Genomic DNA, 15,430 nt, shown 5'->3' on the forward strand with positions numbered 1-15,430 from the left:
AAGTTAGGGGCCTCCTGGTGGTCGCAGCTAAGCTCTACACCACCGATCGAGGCGGGTATTATTATCCATTTAACAAGGTGAGAAAACAGAGGCTCACCCTCCTTGCTCGCTCAGCTCAACCTTGGCAGAGATGGGAGGAGAGGTTCCCGTTTTCTGTAACAGTATCTAATCTGGGGGATTTTTGCGAGGATTAAATACATTTTCATATTAGACAGTCGGGTTCTCAATTCTAATTTCTTCCTTGCTAATAGTAATTTTTTTTTTTTTAATAAAAATGGCCACGTACCAGGCACTTACTATCTTTTCACTCTACAACTATGACATAGGTAATATTACCATTCCAATTTTACAAATGAGGACAGTGAGGAAGAAGTAATATGGCCAAAGTCACTGAAAAGCTAGCAGCAATGTTGAGATTTGAACCCAGTCAGTTTTATATTCTGGCTTCAAAAGGTTGTAAAGAAACAAGAACCGGGCTCTGACATGCAGCCTGGCTTCTAAGGACAAACCCAGCAGGGGAGGGAAGAGGAGGAGGAGGAGAAAGACTGGGCCTCAGGACATACCAGACCGAAAGGACTAGAGAGGTTAGAAGTGAAAGATTTTTGTTCCATCTGCACCAGAAGTGAAAAAATGGCTTCTGGCTGTCAGCTTGGGGAATGGGAAATCGGGATAGTAGTATGCTAATAATTGCTATGATACACTGAGCAGTTTACATCTGTATTCTTAGAAAGTGTTAATCCAATCCCATCATTCAACGAAATGGTGTATCAGGACTTCATTTCTGTTTATGGTTGGGTAATATTTCATTGTATGTAATACCACATTTTGTTTATCCATTCATCTGTTGATGGACATTTAGGTTGTTTCTACCTTTTGGCTATTGTGAGTAGTGTTGCAGTGAACATTGGTGTACATGTATCTGTTTTCGTCACTGCTTTCAGTCTCTTGGGTAACTACCTAGGAGTGGAATTGCTGGGTTGGCAATTCGAATCCATGAGGTGCTCCTTGAAAACTCTGTGAGGCAGTTCTACTTTGTCTTACAGGGTCGCTATGAGTCGGAATCGACTTGACGAGTTATTTTTTTTTTTGGTATATGGTAGTACTAGGAGCTCTGGTGGTGCAGTGGTTAAGAGCTCAGCTGTTAACCAAAAAGTCAGCAGTTTGAATCTACCAGCTGCTCCTTGAAAACCCTATAGGGCATTTCTTCTCTGTCCTGTAGGGTTGCTTTGAGTCAGAATTGACTGGATGGCAACGGATTTTGGTTTTTATGGTAGTACTATGTTTAACTTTTTGAGGAACTGCCAAACTGTTTTCCCCAGCAGCTGTACCATTTGGCATCCTACCAACAATGGATGAAGATTTCAATTTCTCCCCATGCTTGCCAATATTTGTTATTTTCTATATGCTTTTTTCTTAATCTTAGTGGATTTTTTTAAACTTTAAAATTGTGAATCATATAAAGAAAAACAAATAAAAATGTTCAATTTAATAAATTGTTGTAAAGTGAATATCTATGTAACCACTACCTAGGTTAAAGAAGAGAATGTTGCCAGCACCCTAGAACCCCGCCCCTTGCCCGTGCTCCTTTACTATTCACAAACCCCACCTACTCCCTAGAGGTAGCCATTATCCTGACTTTTATGATAAACACTTCTTTGCTTTTCATTGTAACAGTGGGTCTCAAAGTAGGGGTCTCAGGACCAGCCATATCAGCATCACCTGGGAACTCCTTATTGTTTTTAAATGTTGTTGAGTCGGTTCTAACTTACAGCAACCCTATCTACAACAGAACGAAACACTGCCCGGTCCTGTACCATCCTCTCAATCGTGGATATGTTTGAGCCCCTTGTTGCAGCCACTGTGTCAATCTGTCTCATTGAGGATCTTCCTCTTTTTCACTGACCCTCAACTTTACCAAGCATGGTGTCCTTCTCCAGGGACTGATCCCTCCTGATAACATGTCCAAAGCATGTGAAACATAGTCTCTCGCCATTCTTGCTTCTGAGAAGCATTCTGGTTGTGCTTCTTCCAAAACAGATTTTCAAGATTAGGTTATGTTAAAGTGGATTACAGTAGGATGCAACACCCTTACTCTGGTCACTAACCTGATCCCAGGGTAAGCGAGTTTCCCTGGGATGTGGTCTGTATCACCTTTCATCTTACAAGAGATAAAAGGATTGAGAATCAAGCAGAGAAAGGGACCTCATACCACCAAGCAAGAAACGCTGGGAGCAGAGCACCTCCTTTGGACTCAGAGTTCCTGTGATGAGAAGCTCCTAGATTGGAAAAGATTGATGACAAGGACCTTTCCCGACAGCCAACAAAGAGAGAAAGCCCTCCTCTGGAGCCGGCACTCTGAATTTGGACTTATAGCCTCCTAAACTGTGAGAGAATAAATTTCTCTTTGTTAAAGCCATCCACTTGTGGTATTTCTGTTATAACAGTACTAGATAACTAAGACACATGGCTTGGGTCAGGCACACCTTAGTCCTCAAAGTGACATCTTTGCATTTTAAAACTTTGATTTCTTGACTGCTGCTTCTATGTTGATTGTAGATCTAAGTAAAATTAAATCCTTTACAACTTCAATCTTTTCTCTCTTTAAAATGATATTGCTGTCTTAGTCATCTAGTGCTGCTATAACAGAAATACCTCAAGTAGATGGCTTTAACAAAGAGAAATTTATTCTCTCACAGACTAGTAGGCTGGAAGTCCAAATTCAGGGCATCAGCTCCAGGGAAAGGCTTTGTTGACTCTGGAGGAAGGGCCTTGTCATCAATCTTTCCCTGGACTAGAAGCCTCTCCGCACAGGAGACCTGGGTCCAAAGGACACACTCTGCTCCTGGTACTGCCTTCTTGGTGGAATGAGGTCCCCATGTCTCTCTGCTCACTTCTCTTTTTTATATCTCAAAAGAGATTGGCTTAAGACAGTCTAATCCTGTAGATCTCATCAATATAAAGGCTGCAATCAATCTCATTAACATCATAGTGATAAGATTTACAACACATAGGAAAATCATATCAGATGACAAAATGGTGAACAACCACATAATACTGGGAATCATGTTCCAGGCAAATTGATACACATATTTTTGGGGGGCAAAATTCAATCCATCATAGTTGTTTATTGGTCCAGTTGTGAGGATTTTTGTTTTCCTTAAGTTTAGGTATAATCTATATTGAAGGCTGTAGGTAACCGTCTTCCAAATTTCTTGGCATAGATGAGTGAGCCTTTCCAGCGTTGCACTTGTTTGTTGAAACATCTCAATTGGTATTCCTCAATTCCCGGAGCCTAGTTTTTTATAAATGCCTTCAGTGCAGCTTGGACTTCTTCATTTAATACCATCAATTCTTAATTACATGCTACCTCCTGAAATGGTTGAATGTTGACCAAATCTTTTTGTCTGGTGACTCTGTGTATTCCTTCCACCTTCTTTTGATGCTTCCTGACCCCATTGCCATTGAGTTGATTCTGACTCATAGTGACCCTATAGGACAGAGTAGAACTGCCCCATAGAGTTTCCAAGGAGTGCCTGGTAGATTTGAACTGCCAACCTTTTGGTTAGCAGCCATAGCTCTTAACCACTACACCACCAGGGTTTCTGATGCTTCCTGAGTCATTCAATATTTGCCCATAGGATCCTTCAGTTTTGCAGCTGAAGGCTTGAATCTTTTCTCTAGTCATTTCAGCTTGAGAAATGCTGAGCATGTTCTTCCCTTTTGGCTCTAATTCCAGGTCTTTGCACACTTCATTATAATACTTTGTCTTCTCAAGCTGCCCTTGGGAATCTTCTGTTCAGCTCTTTCACATGTTCATTTCTTCCTTTCATGTTAGCTGCTCTACATTCAAGAGCAAGTTTCAGAGTCTCTTCTGACATCCATTTTGGTCTTTTCTTTCTTTCTTGTCTTTTTAATGACCTTTTGCTTTCTTCACGTATGATGTCCTTGATGTCATTCCACAACTCGTCAGGTCTTCTGTTATTAGCATTTGATGTGTCAAATCTAGCCTTGAGATGGTCTCTAAATTCAGGGGCAGGGAAGATATACTCAAGGTCATACTTTGGCTCTTGTGGACTTGTTTTAATTTTTTTAAGCTTCAATTTGAACTTGCATAGAAGCAATTGATAGTCTGTTCCAGAGTTGGCCCTGGCCTTATTCTGATACTGAGTTTCTTCTTCATATTTTTCCATAGATGTAGTCAGTTTGATTCTGTGTTCCATCCAGTGAGGTATAGTTGCCGTTTATATTGTTGAAAAAAGGTATTTGCAACAAAGAAATCATTGGTCTTTGTCTTAGTTATGTAGTGCTGCTATAACAGAAATACCACAGGTAGATGGCTTTAACAAAGAAAAGTTTATTTTCTCACAGTAAAGTAGGCTAAAAGTCCAAATTCAGGGTGTCAGCTCCAGGGGAAGGCTTTCTCTCTCTGTTGCCCTTCTCATCAATCTTCTCCCAGACTAGGAGCTTCTTTGCATGGGACCCCGGGTCCAAAGGATGCACTCTGCTTCCCAGTACTGCTTTCTGGGTGGTATGAGGTCCCCATCTCTCTGCTTGCTTCCCTTTCATTTTATCTCTTGTAAGATAAAAGGTGGTGCAGGCCACATCCTAGGGAAAGTCCCTTTAAATTGGATTAGGGGTGTGATCTCCATGAGGGTGATGTTACAATCCCACCCTAATCCTCTTTAACCTAAAATTAGAATCAGAAAATGGAGAACAACCACATAGTACTGGAAATCATGGCCCAGCCAAATTGATAACACATTTTTGGGGAGACATAATCAAATCCATGACAGTTTTACAAAATTCTATCACGTGATCTCCAGTGGCATTTCTATTACCAACGCCATGTTTTCCAACTACTGATCCTTCTTCTTTGTTTCCAACTTTCACATTCCAATCACCAGTAATTATCAATACATCTTGATTACATGTTTCATCAATTTCAGACTGCAGAAGTTGGTAAAAATCTACAATTTCCTCATTTTTGGAATTAGTGGTTGGTGCGTAAATTTGAATAATGGTCGTACTGAAGTGGTTTTCCTTGTAGGTGTATGGATATTATTCTATAAGTGACAGCGTTGTACTTCAGGATAGATCTTGAAATTTTCTTTTTGACGATGAATGCGACACCGTTTCTCTTCAATTTGTCATTCCAGGCATAGTAGACCATATGATTGTCTGATTCAAAATGGCCAGTACCAGTCCATGTCAGCTCACTGATGCCTAGGATATCGATCTTTATGCGTTCCATCTCATTTTTGACAACTTCCAATTTTCTTAGATTCATCCTTTGTCCATTCCATGTTCCAATTAATAATGGATGTTTGCAGCTGATTCTTCTCATTTTGAATCATAGCACATCAGGAAATGAAGGTCACAAAAACTTTACTCCATCCATGTCATTAAGGTCCAGTCTACTTTGAGGAAGGAGCCCTGTTTGCGGAGTGGTTAAAGCAATTGACTTCTAACCAAAAGGATGACAGTTTGAAACCACTAGTCGCTCTGCAGGAGAAAGATGTGGCAGTCTGCTATCATAGAGATTTATAGCCTTGGAAATACTATGGGGTCGCTATGAGTCAGAATCGACTCGATGACATTGGCTTTGGTTTGGTTTTTTGCTACTTTGAGGAGGCAGCTCTTACCAGTTGTGTTTTGAGTGACTTCCAATCTGAGGGGGCTCATCTTCTGGCACTATACCAGATTTCTGCTGCTATTCACAAGGTTTTCACTGGCCAGTTTTTTTGTTTTTTCTTTTAGAAGTAGATCGCCAGATCTTTCTTCCTGGTCTTAGTCTAGAAGCTCTGCTGAAACCTGTCCATCATGCTGGTATTTGAAATACCAGTGGCATAGCTTCCAGCAACATAGCGACACACAAGCCACTATGGTGCAACAAACCCACAGACAAGTGGTGGTGGAACGCCTTAGAAATGGAAATTCTCAGGTCATTATGGTCGACTCCACTTTGAGGAAGGAGCCTTGGTAGCACAGCAGTTACAGCGATTGACTGTCCTACTGACTGAATTGGAATCTCTGGGGATGGGGCCATCTGTGGCTTTAACAAGCATTCGGGTGAATCCAATGCATGTGGAAATTTGGGAACCATTGCTTCATATGATACATTGGCAATATAGTTGTTACTTTGTGTATATTTGAATTTATAGAAATAGAATCATTTAATATCATGTGGTATGTATACTTTTATGTTTGTCTCCCAATATTAGTTTTTTGTTCTGTTTTGTTTTTTACTGAGATAGATTCAGAAAAGTTACAAGATCATAAAGTGTGCAGTTCAGTGAGTTATCACAAAGTGGACACACCTGCATAGCCAACACCCAGATCGAGAAAGGGAACATTTCCAGCCCCCAGTTCTCCTGCCCCTTGCTTCCTCCCAGTTGTACTCTCCTTCCCAATGGCAAACACTATCTTGTTTAAGAAATATTTATGTAGTCCAAGCTTTGAAGCACTTTTATCTTTTTCAAAGCTTTGTTGTTCTACCTTTAACCTTTAGAACTATGGTTCATCTGGAGTTGAATTTTGTATATGGTGTGAGATTAAAATTTTTCCCATATGGATATCCAGTTGACCCAGCACCATTTATCAAAATGACTCATTTCCTGTCTCCAACCCCAAACGATTTACCCCAAACAATTTAGTATAAAACTGATGAAATAATAGCTATACAGTCACAGGATATAGAGAAAGCCAGGCATGTCTAATGAGTGGAGCAAGGGATAACATGAGGAAAAAAACAAAAACAAAAACCAAACCCATTGCCTTTGAGTCAATTCCAATTCATAGCTACCCTATAGGACAGAAAACTGCCCCCATGGGGTTTCCAAGGCTGTGAATCTTTACGGAAGCTGACTGCCACGTCTTTCTCCCCTGGAGCAGCTGAAGGAAAGAGAGGGAAGAGAAATATGGTTAGCATAGTACAAAAGTCTGTCCCTGCCAAATAGCCACCTCTGACATGGACAGGCAGAATGGCGCGCACACACACACACACACACTGAGCTGAGAAGTCATTGCTGTCCTGTCTCTAGAGAAGGATTCAGATGGTCAGAGCCGAATGGAAAGCCTTAAAACAGCCCCAGAGACTCCTGGGAACCCCCTGCCCCGCCCTGCACTGGCTCTCTGCCCTGTTACTGCCAGCTGTTGACCTGTTACTCTGGGCAACAAAACCCACCTCTGTTCTCTGCTTTGTGATGCTGAGGTTGGGACTCTGCAAATCTTCTTCTGTTTTGACAGCTGGCTCAATATTAATCTCTACCAATAAAGTCACTAGAGGAGGAAAAAGGTACTTCTGCCTTCCCTTTGGCTCCTGTCCACTTTTCCTACAATTCTTCACTCTAGCAGCTGCAGTTCCTTCCTGTAGCAGTGGCTGAATACAATTTGGAGTTTTTCAGTGATGGCAGAATCAGCCTCATCGTGCTCCCCTCAGGGACACAGGTACTAGCTGGCGGGCCCCCTCCACAGAGGTCTGGGCCCCAGTCTTCCAGAGCTCTCCTCTGAGCTCAATGACACCAGCGCTCAGCCCCCTTCCCAAAGGCCTTAGTTTCAGCTCCATGCGGCTCTTCCTCTAGAAGTTCCAACCTCTTTTTTCCTTCTTCCAATAACCTTCCTGGAGATGGTAGCTGCTTCCTGTAATTACTAAACCAGTTGCTAATGAGTTGATTCCAACTCATGGCGATCCCATGAATGTCAGAGTAGAACTGTGCTTCATAGAGTTTTCAGTGGCTGATTTTTCAGAACTAGGAAAAAAAAAATTTTTTTTTTTTTTAGATTGCCAGGTCTTTATTCTGAGGTGCCTATAGGTGGACTTGAACTGCCAACCTTTTGGTTAGCAGCTGAGCATGTTAACCGTTTGGATCACGCAGGGACTCCCCTTGCCGTTCTGTTTTTGCCTTTTCTGTTACCTGGTTAATAGTTTTATACATACCAAACCAAACTCATTGCTGTTGAGTTGATTCCAACTCACAGCAACCCTATGGGACAGAGTAGAACTGCCCCACAGGGTTTCCAAGGCTGTAATCCTTATGGAAGCAGACTGCCACATCTTTTTCCTGCAGAGCGGCTGGTGGGCTTGAACTGCCGACCTTTCGGTTAGCAGCCTAGCGCTTAACCTCTGTGCTACCAGGGCTCCTTACTTTATACATAATTATTGTCATGGATTGAATTGTGTCCCCCCAAAATACCTGTCAGCCATGATCCCCAGTATTGTGTGGCTGTCCTCCATTTTGTGATTGTAATTTTAGCTTAAAGAGGATTAGGGTGGGATTGTAACACTCTTACTAAGGTCCCATTCCTGATCTAATGTAAAGGGAGTTTCCCTGAAGTGTGCCCTGCACCACCTTTTATCTTACAAGAGATAAAAGGAAAGGGAAGCAAGCAGAGAGTGGGGACCTCACACCACCAAGAAAGCAGCACTGGGAGTAGAGCCCTCCTTTGGACCTGGGGTTCCTGTGTGGAGAGTCTCCTAGTCCAGGGGAAGATTGATCACAAGAACCTTCCTCCAGAGTTGACAGAGACAGAAAGCCTATCCCTGGAGCTGACACCCTGAATTTGGACTTCTAGCCTACTAAACTGTGAGACGATAAACTTCTGTTTGTTAAAGCCTTCCATTTGTGGTATGTCTGTTACAGCAGCACTAAATAACTAAAATAATTGTCAGTTATTTGTATCAAATTCACTGTTTACATAGGTGGTCAGGTTTCTGTCTCCTTATTAGGCCCCCGCTGACACAGTCCTCAATGACCTCCAGCAGAAGCAGTGAGCAAGCAGAGATAAGTTGGAAAGAAAGCCTCCAGACCTCTTTGTGGAAATGGACAGATGTTGGGCAGGCGAGAGGTGTGGTCCCTCTGTGCCTGGAGTCAGAGGGACAATACAGCCTCCAGCGCCAGACCCGGGCTCAGGAAGAAGGCCGGTTTCTCCTTGTCTTCTCTGCCTCAGCAAGTTTCACCTTTCTGAGCTTGAATTCCATGCAGAAGCTGGAAAGATAGTCTTTGGAGGACACAAAAGCAGCCATGAAGAAGATGAATCAGGCATTGTGCTAGAAGATCTGGGATAGGTGGTGGCACAATATCACATTGTACAACGGGATCACTGTCAGCAGTGCCACCCAGGCCAGCATCAGGCCTCCTTGGCCAGTTGCACGTAACCACAGGACGCTGGCCCAGCCAGTCAGATAACAAAGGATGGCCAGCACAGTGACCACATGGGCAGTGATGAAGTAGCTGACGGCACTGTCTGATGATGCTGCAGCACTGGGGATGGCACTGATCATGGCCAAAAAAGAGAAGATGCTATCAGGCACTGGCTGCTTATGACAGGGACCATGGAGTTGGCAGTCTGGGTACCAGCCAGGGTGAACAAGCCACCCTGCAAGGTGGCACTGAATGTGTTGACGGGCATGATCTTGGTCACTGTAATGGTGAGGAAGAACATGGCCTCCAGGTTCACCTTCACCAGGATGGCAGTGAGCACCATCAGTAGCACAATGACTGCCTGGCTTCCCAGGACCTGCACAGACTACAGGGTCCTCGTGAGCAGGGAGAAGTTAAAGTAGATAAAGGGTAGGAGGGGCAGTATGGTACATAGGGTCAGGAGGTTGCTGAAAAGATGGAGCTGAGGGAGCTTTTCTCCAGAGGGGTCACCCAGGGAGCAGATGAGTTCTGAACATACCTACTAAGCTCAGCCATCGTCAGGGACATGTTGAGGGGCACGTTCAGGTGGTTTTCTGATGTAGATGGTGGTGGTTATGAAGATATTGTAGAGAAGCATGATCCCTAGGCCTAATATGAAAATGCCAGGCCAGACAGCCTTGTATCTCTCCTGTGACTGGTGATGGGCTGTCACAGTGATGGTGTTCTTGGTACCAGCCTGCTTTCAGCTCTCAGTCAGGAACTTGACCGGATAGACAGCCCCTGGAAGGCAGTTCTGGCTCTGTCTCAGGAGTCTAGCAGCCAGACCTCCCTTAGAGGGCTCCTACTTGATTCAGGGTCCTCCTGCCTAAGGAGGAGGAGGAATAAGTATCTTTGGTATTCACACTTCCAAGACCATAATACCTGTCCTAAGTATTAACAAGTAGTCAGGAATCCTTAGATGAGGTTACCTCTTCTACTGGCTTCAAACTGTCAATCAGACCAATGAATTAGGGAATCCTTATTCTGTTTTCTTATGACTAAATTTTTTTTTTTTAATCTGTATTAGTCATATTCCCCAGAGAAACAACCAATAGGATCTATCTACCTATCTTTTTATCTATTTTTATATCTACAGAGATTGATTTTATTTTAATGAGTAGGCTCTTGTGATTGTGGGGGCTTGCAAATCCAAAATTTGTAGGGTAGGCTAGCAGGCTGGAAACTCAGGCAGGACTATGTTATTGTTTCAAAGCACTGTTTTAGCTGCATTTCATACGTTTTTGGCATGTTATGTCTTTGCTTTCATTCTTTCAAAGTACACCATCTCAAAACCATTTCCCTGCCTCTCTTTCAGATGGGTAGGGGTGGCCATGCAGCCCAAAGCTCAATAAATATTTGTTAAGGAAATGAATGAATTAATTAGTGAAGAGTGTAAACAGCTTCAGCTTTGAGAGATAATTTTTTGGTAATATTTTCTTGGGGATGGGTGCTCCTTGTCCTCCCTCTTCTGGAATATCTTTGCAATGGGGGAGAAGAAATGGATAGCATTCGTTGCCTCCTGGGAGCACTACTGGGTGGTTGGCGAACAGAAGACATAAACTGACTCTCCACTTTATGCCCTTTATGGTAGCCAGCCTCCAGAATGGCTCCCAACAATCCCTGCTTCTTGGTACTGACACCTTTGCTAATCCCCTCCTACGTTGTACCAGGGTTGGTCTGTGTCGCCAATAGAATATGGCATAAGCAGTGCTATGTCATTTCAGAGATTGGGTTACAAAAGACACTGCAGCTTCTATCTTGGTTGTTGTCTCCCTCTCTGATGCCTCCTGCCAGTAGCCATGTAAGGGTGCTGTCAGCCAGGGCTACAGTCTTGACGGGGGCTAGGGGATCTCCTTCTGAGCTTACTATTGGTGGAAGTTGTCGGCTCCTATGCACAGGGCTGATCATGACACGATTTCCCCCAGAGTAAGTGACTTTTTTTTTTTTTTAAGTGATGAGGGAAAGAGAGAGACATTGCCTCCAAGACAGAAGTCATCCAGGGGAAACTGAAGGTCTGAAACTCCAGGATAATCCAGGAATATCTTTGAGGTATGCTTGTCACTTGGTGGAAAAAATCAAATTGGACAACTTATTTGGGAGTTGGTGGAACTCCCTTGCTTTGTTAATGACTGTGTGAAAATTTAACACTACCCATTCTAGCATTGTTTATGGGGAGTCAGGAGATTAGGTTTCCAGCCTCATCTCTGCTCTTAAAATAACTGCATGACTCTGGGCAAGCTACCCTCTCTGAATCTGTATTTCATACCTAGAAAATAAAGGAGTAGGCTGGGAGCCCTAACCCTTTTTTTTTGTCTCTGAAAATCTGGGATTTTATTCAATAGCCTGAGGTAGTGAAAAGGGCTCTGGTTTGGAGTCATTCCAGATTTCCAAAGCTGCCTGACAATTACTGGCTTTGATAATTGAATTTATGCATCTATAAAACAACAGTTAATAGTATTTATAATTAAAAGCTCATTTATTCGCTCAAAAAATATTTATTGACTACCAATGTGCCAGTCATTGTACTACAAGCTGGAATCCTGAGATGAACCATTTAGACAGTGAACCTGCCCTCCTGTAGCTTACCTCTTGCATTAGTACCCTATTTCTGCTGTAATAAATTACCATAAACTTAGTGGCTTAAAACAACACAAATTTATTATCTTTGCAGTTGTCCAGAAGTCTGAAATGGGTGTCACTGGGATAAAATCAAGGGTCGGCAGGGCTGTGTTCATTCTGGAGGCTCTAGGGAAGAATTCATTTTCTTGTCTTTTCCAGCTTCTAGAAGCTGTTGATATGCCTTGGCTCATGGCCCACTTCCATCTTCAAATCCAGCAATGGCCAGTCAAGACTTTCTCAGGATGCTTTCTGGGTCTGAGTTGCTATCTTTTTCTTACACATTTAAAGGACTCTGTGATTACACTGAACCCACCCAGATAATCCAGGATAATCTCTTTATCTCAAGGTCAACTGATTAGCAACTTTAAATTCGTCTACAACGTTAATTTCCCCTTGCCATGTAACATAACAACTCTATCGGGCAGTTCTACTCTGTCCTATAGGGTTGCTATGAGTTGGAATCCACTCGAAGGCAGTGGGTTTGGTTTTTTTTTGGTATGTAACATAACAACATAACATATTCACAGGTTCTGGGGATTAAGACGTGGATATCTTGGGAGGGGGGTGTAAAATTCTAGTAGTAGTAGTAGTGGTGCTGGCATCAGAATCTGTCTAACTTCAGGAGGGATAATGACCAGCATCAGCCCAAAGCTGATTCCCATGAGACAGCAGTGGGTAGCGGAGGTCAGACATACCTCCACCCTCCAACCTTTTTACCGATACTGACATCAGTCATCCCTCCCGTGGCACTCTCTACTTCTCTTTTGGATTTGAAAGTGTGTTGTAATGGCCACACAGAACTCATAGACCATACTTACAGTTAAAGTGGTTTATTAAGGAAGTAATGGGGTACAACTCAGGGTCAGGATCAACAGGCTACAACCTAGGATCAGGATCAGGAAGCATGTAGGCAGTCTCCCATTTTCAGTGCGGGACAGCTCTCTTGGCCATGTGGTCCTCCTCTCGGCCCCCTGAGGACAGGCTCTTGGCCCTGACGTTTGTCACCACCCACTATGCTGAAGGGTCACTTCTAGGCTTGTCACTGTCTTCAGTGTTACAGCCCTTAGCCTGTGTTACAGTCCTTTTAGGAGGTTCCTTGCCTCCTTTCGGTCTGCTTCTCTCTTCTCTCTTGCCTTTCTCCTTTCTGCTTCTTTGTGCTTCCTGTCTTCCTGCTTCTTTCTGTCTAAAAAAGCCTCTGCAATTGGCTGGGTATATACACAACTCCTTGTCAATTTCAAGGCATGACTCCTGGGGGGGGGGGACCTCAAACTGTCCAATCCCCTCTGGGTATCTATTTGCATAGTAGGCTCTAGTCACCTTATTTGCATACTCTATTGACCAATCCGTGCAAGATGCGTACCAATCACAAGGCAGGCTGCAACCCAGGGCCGGACAAAAAGTATCAAGCCACAGGTTGTTTACAACTTACCCAGGAAATGTCAATCAGCCTGGACAAAAGTAACAAATCCTCTAGGGTAGAAAACTGAGGCAAAGGTCACACCTCATGGTTTAGGGGAAAAAAAGGTCTAAGACAAAAGGCGACACAAAGGAACTCATTTCACCAGGGTGGAAGCATTATTCTGTTCACCACACCTTCCTTTGGGAGGATACAGACAATAAGGAATAATTAAGTAATTTCAGCTCTAAGTGCTATGAAAACAATAAAAGTGAGTGATACATTAGAGATAGTGCCTGAGGAGCCTATATGAGATAGTCAAGAAATATTTTCTTTGAGGTGACTTTTGAAGCAAGTGCTTGTGTAAGAGCTTTCCAGGCAGAAGAAACAGTAAGTGTAAAACTTTGGGGGATTTTGGTGTTTGAAGATGTCTTAGTCTAATCAACCTAACAGCACCAGGGACAACCCTATAGTCTGATAAATTCAAGTTTATTAGCTTGTTGCAATGAATGAGATCACATACCAGAGGAACAATGGGCATCTCATCAAACAAGGGAAAAGACAGAGTTATTATAGGATTTGGGGGAAGAATTGAGGTTAAGTGAAACACAATAAAAGGACTATTTCGATAGGCTGAAAGGAATCAACAACATATCTGGAGTGTGTGAAGTAGACCTGTTGTTGTTGTTAGGTGCTGTCAAGTCGGTTCTGACTCATAGCAATCCTGTGTACAACAGAGCAAAACACTGCCTGGTCCTGCGCCATCCTCTCAATTGTTGCTGTATCTGAGCTCATTGTTGCAGCCACTGTGTCAATTCATCTCACTGAAGGTCTTCCTCTTTTTTACTGACTTTCTACCAAGTATGATGTCCTTCTCCAGGGACTGATCCCTCCTGATAACATGTCCACAGTATGTGAGACAAAGTCTCACCACCCTCCCTTCTAAGGAGCATTCTGGCTGTATTTCTTCTAAGACAGATTTGTTCGTTCTACTGGTAGTTCTTGGTATAGTCAATATTCTTTGCTAACATCATAATTCAAAGGCATCAATTCTTCTTCAGTCTTCCTTATTCATTGTCCAGCTTTCATACGCATATGAGACAATTGCAGATATCATGTCTTGGTTCAGGAGCACCTTATGTTTTGAATTTTGTGCCCGAAAAATGTGTGTCAACTTGTCTAGGCTGTGATTCCCAGTGTTGTGTGGTTGTCCTCCATTTCATGATCTGATAATCCTATGTAGTGTAAATCCTAACCTCTATGATATTAATAATGCAGGATTAGAAGCAGTTAAGTCAATGAGGCAGGATTAGATTGTATCTACAGGATTAGGTTGTATCTTGAGTCAATCTCTTTGAGATATAAAAGAGAGAAACGAGCAGAAAGGAGAAGGACCTCCTACCACCAAGAAAGAAGAGCCAAAAGCGAGTGCATCCTTTGGATCCAGAGTCCCTGTGCTGAGAAACTCCTAGACCCAGGGAAGATTGATGACAAAGACCTTCCCCCAGAGCCGTCAGAGAGAGAAAACCTTCCCCTGGCGCTGGTGTCCTGAATTCAGACTTTTAGCCTCGTAAACGGTGAGAGAATAAATTTCTGTTTGTTAAAGCTATTTACTTGTGATATTTCTAGTGCTGTCTAGCAGCACTAGATAACTAAGACAGTCCTCAGACTGACATCTTTGCTTTTTAACATTTAAAGAGTTCTTCTGTAGTAGATTTGCCCAATGCAAAATGTCAATTGATTTTTTGACTGCTGCTTCCATTGGCGCTGACTGTGGATCCAGCTAAAATGAAATCTTTGACAACTTCAATCTTTTCCCTGTTTATTGTGATGTTGCTTATTGGTCCAATTGGGAGGATTTTTGTTTTCTTTATATTGAGGTGTAATCTGGGCTGAAGGCTATATTCTTTGATCTTCATCAATAAGTGCTTCAAGTCCCCTTCACTTTCAGCAAGCAAGACTGTGTTAACTGCATATTGCAGGTTGTTAATGAGTCTTCCTCCATCTTGAGGCCGTGAGTCTTCCTCCATCTTGAGGCCGTGTCTTTCTTCATATAGTCTGGCTTCTCAGATTACTTGATCAGCATACAGATTGAATAAGTATGGTATTTGCAGCTGTTTCTTCTCATTTTGAGTTGTGCCACATCAGCAAATGAAGGTCCTGAAAGCTGGACTACATCTACGACATTAAAATCGACTCTACTTTGAGGAGGCCGCTCTTCCCCAGTCATATTTTG

General features: G+C 42.9%; 1 long non-coding RNA gene across 1 annotated transcript in view; it reads left to right on the forward strand.

Annotated features, from left to right (window-relative positions):
* The window catches only part of LOC126064286 (uncharacterized), a 51,111-nt gene extending 39,887 nt beyond the window's left edge, over positions 1-11,224 (forward strand). Inside the window, exon 3 of the long non-coding RNA XR_007514467.1 lies at positions 11,132-11,224. This is a non-coding gene — a long non-coding RNA (uncharacterized LOC126064286). The remainder of the gene's footprint in view (positions 1-11,131) is intronic.
* The last annotated feature ends 4,206 nt before the right edge of the window (positions 11,225-15,430 follow it).

This window comes from Elephas maximus, chromosome 20, assembly GCF_024166365.1.
Source record: "Elephas maximus indicus isolate mEleMax1 chromosome 20, mEleMax1 primary haplotype, whole genome shotgun sequence".
Classification (NCBI taxonomy): Eukaryota; Metazoa; Chordata; class Mammalia; order Proboscidea; family Elephantidae; genus Elephas; species Elephas maximus.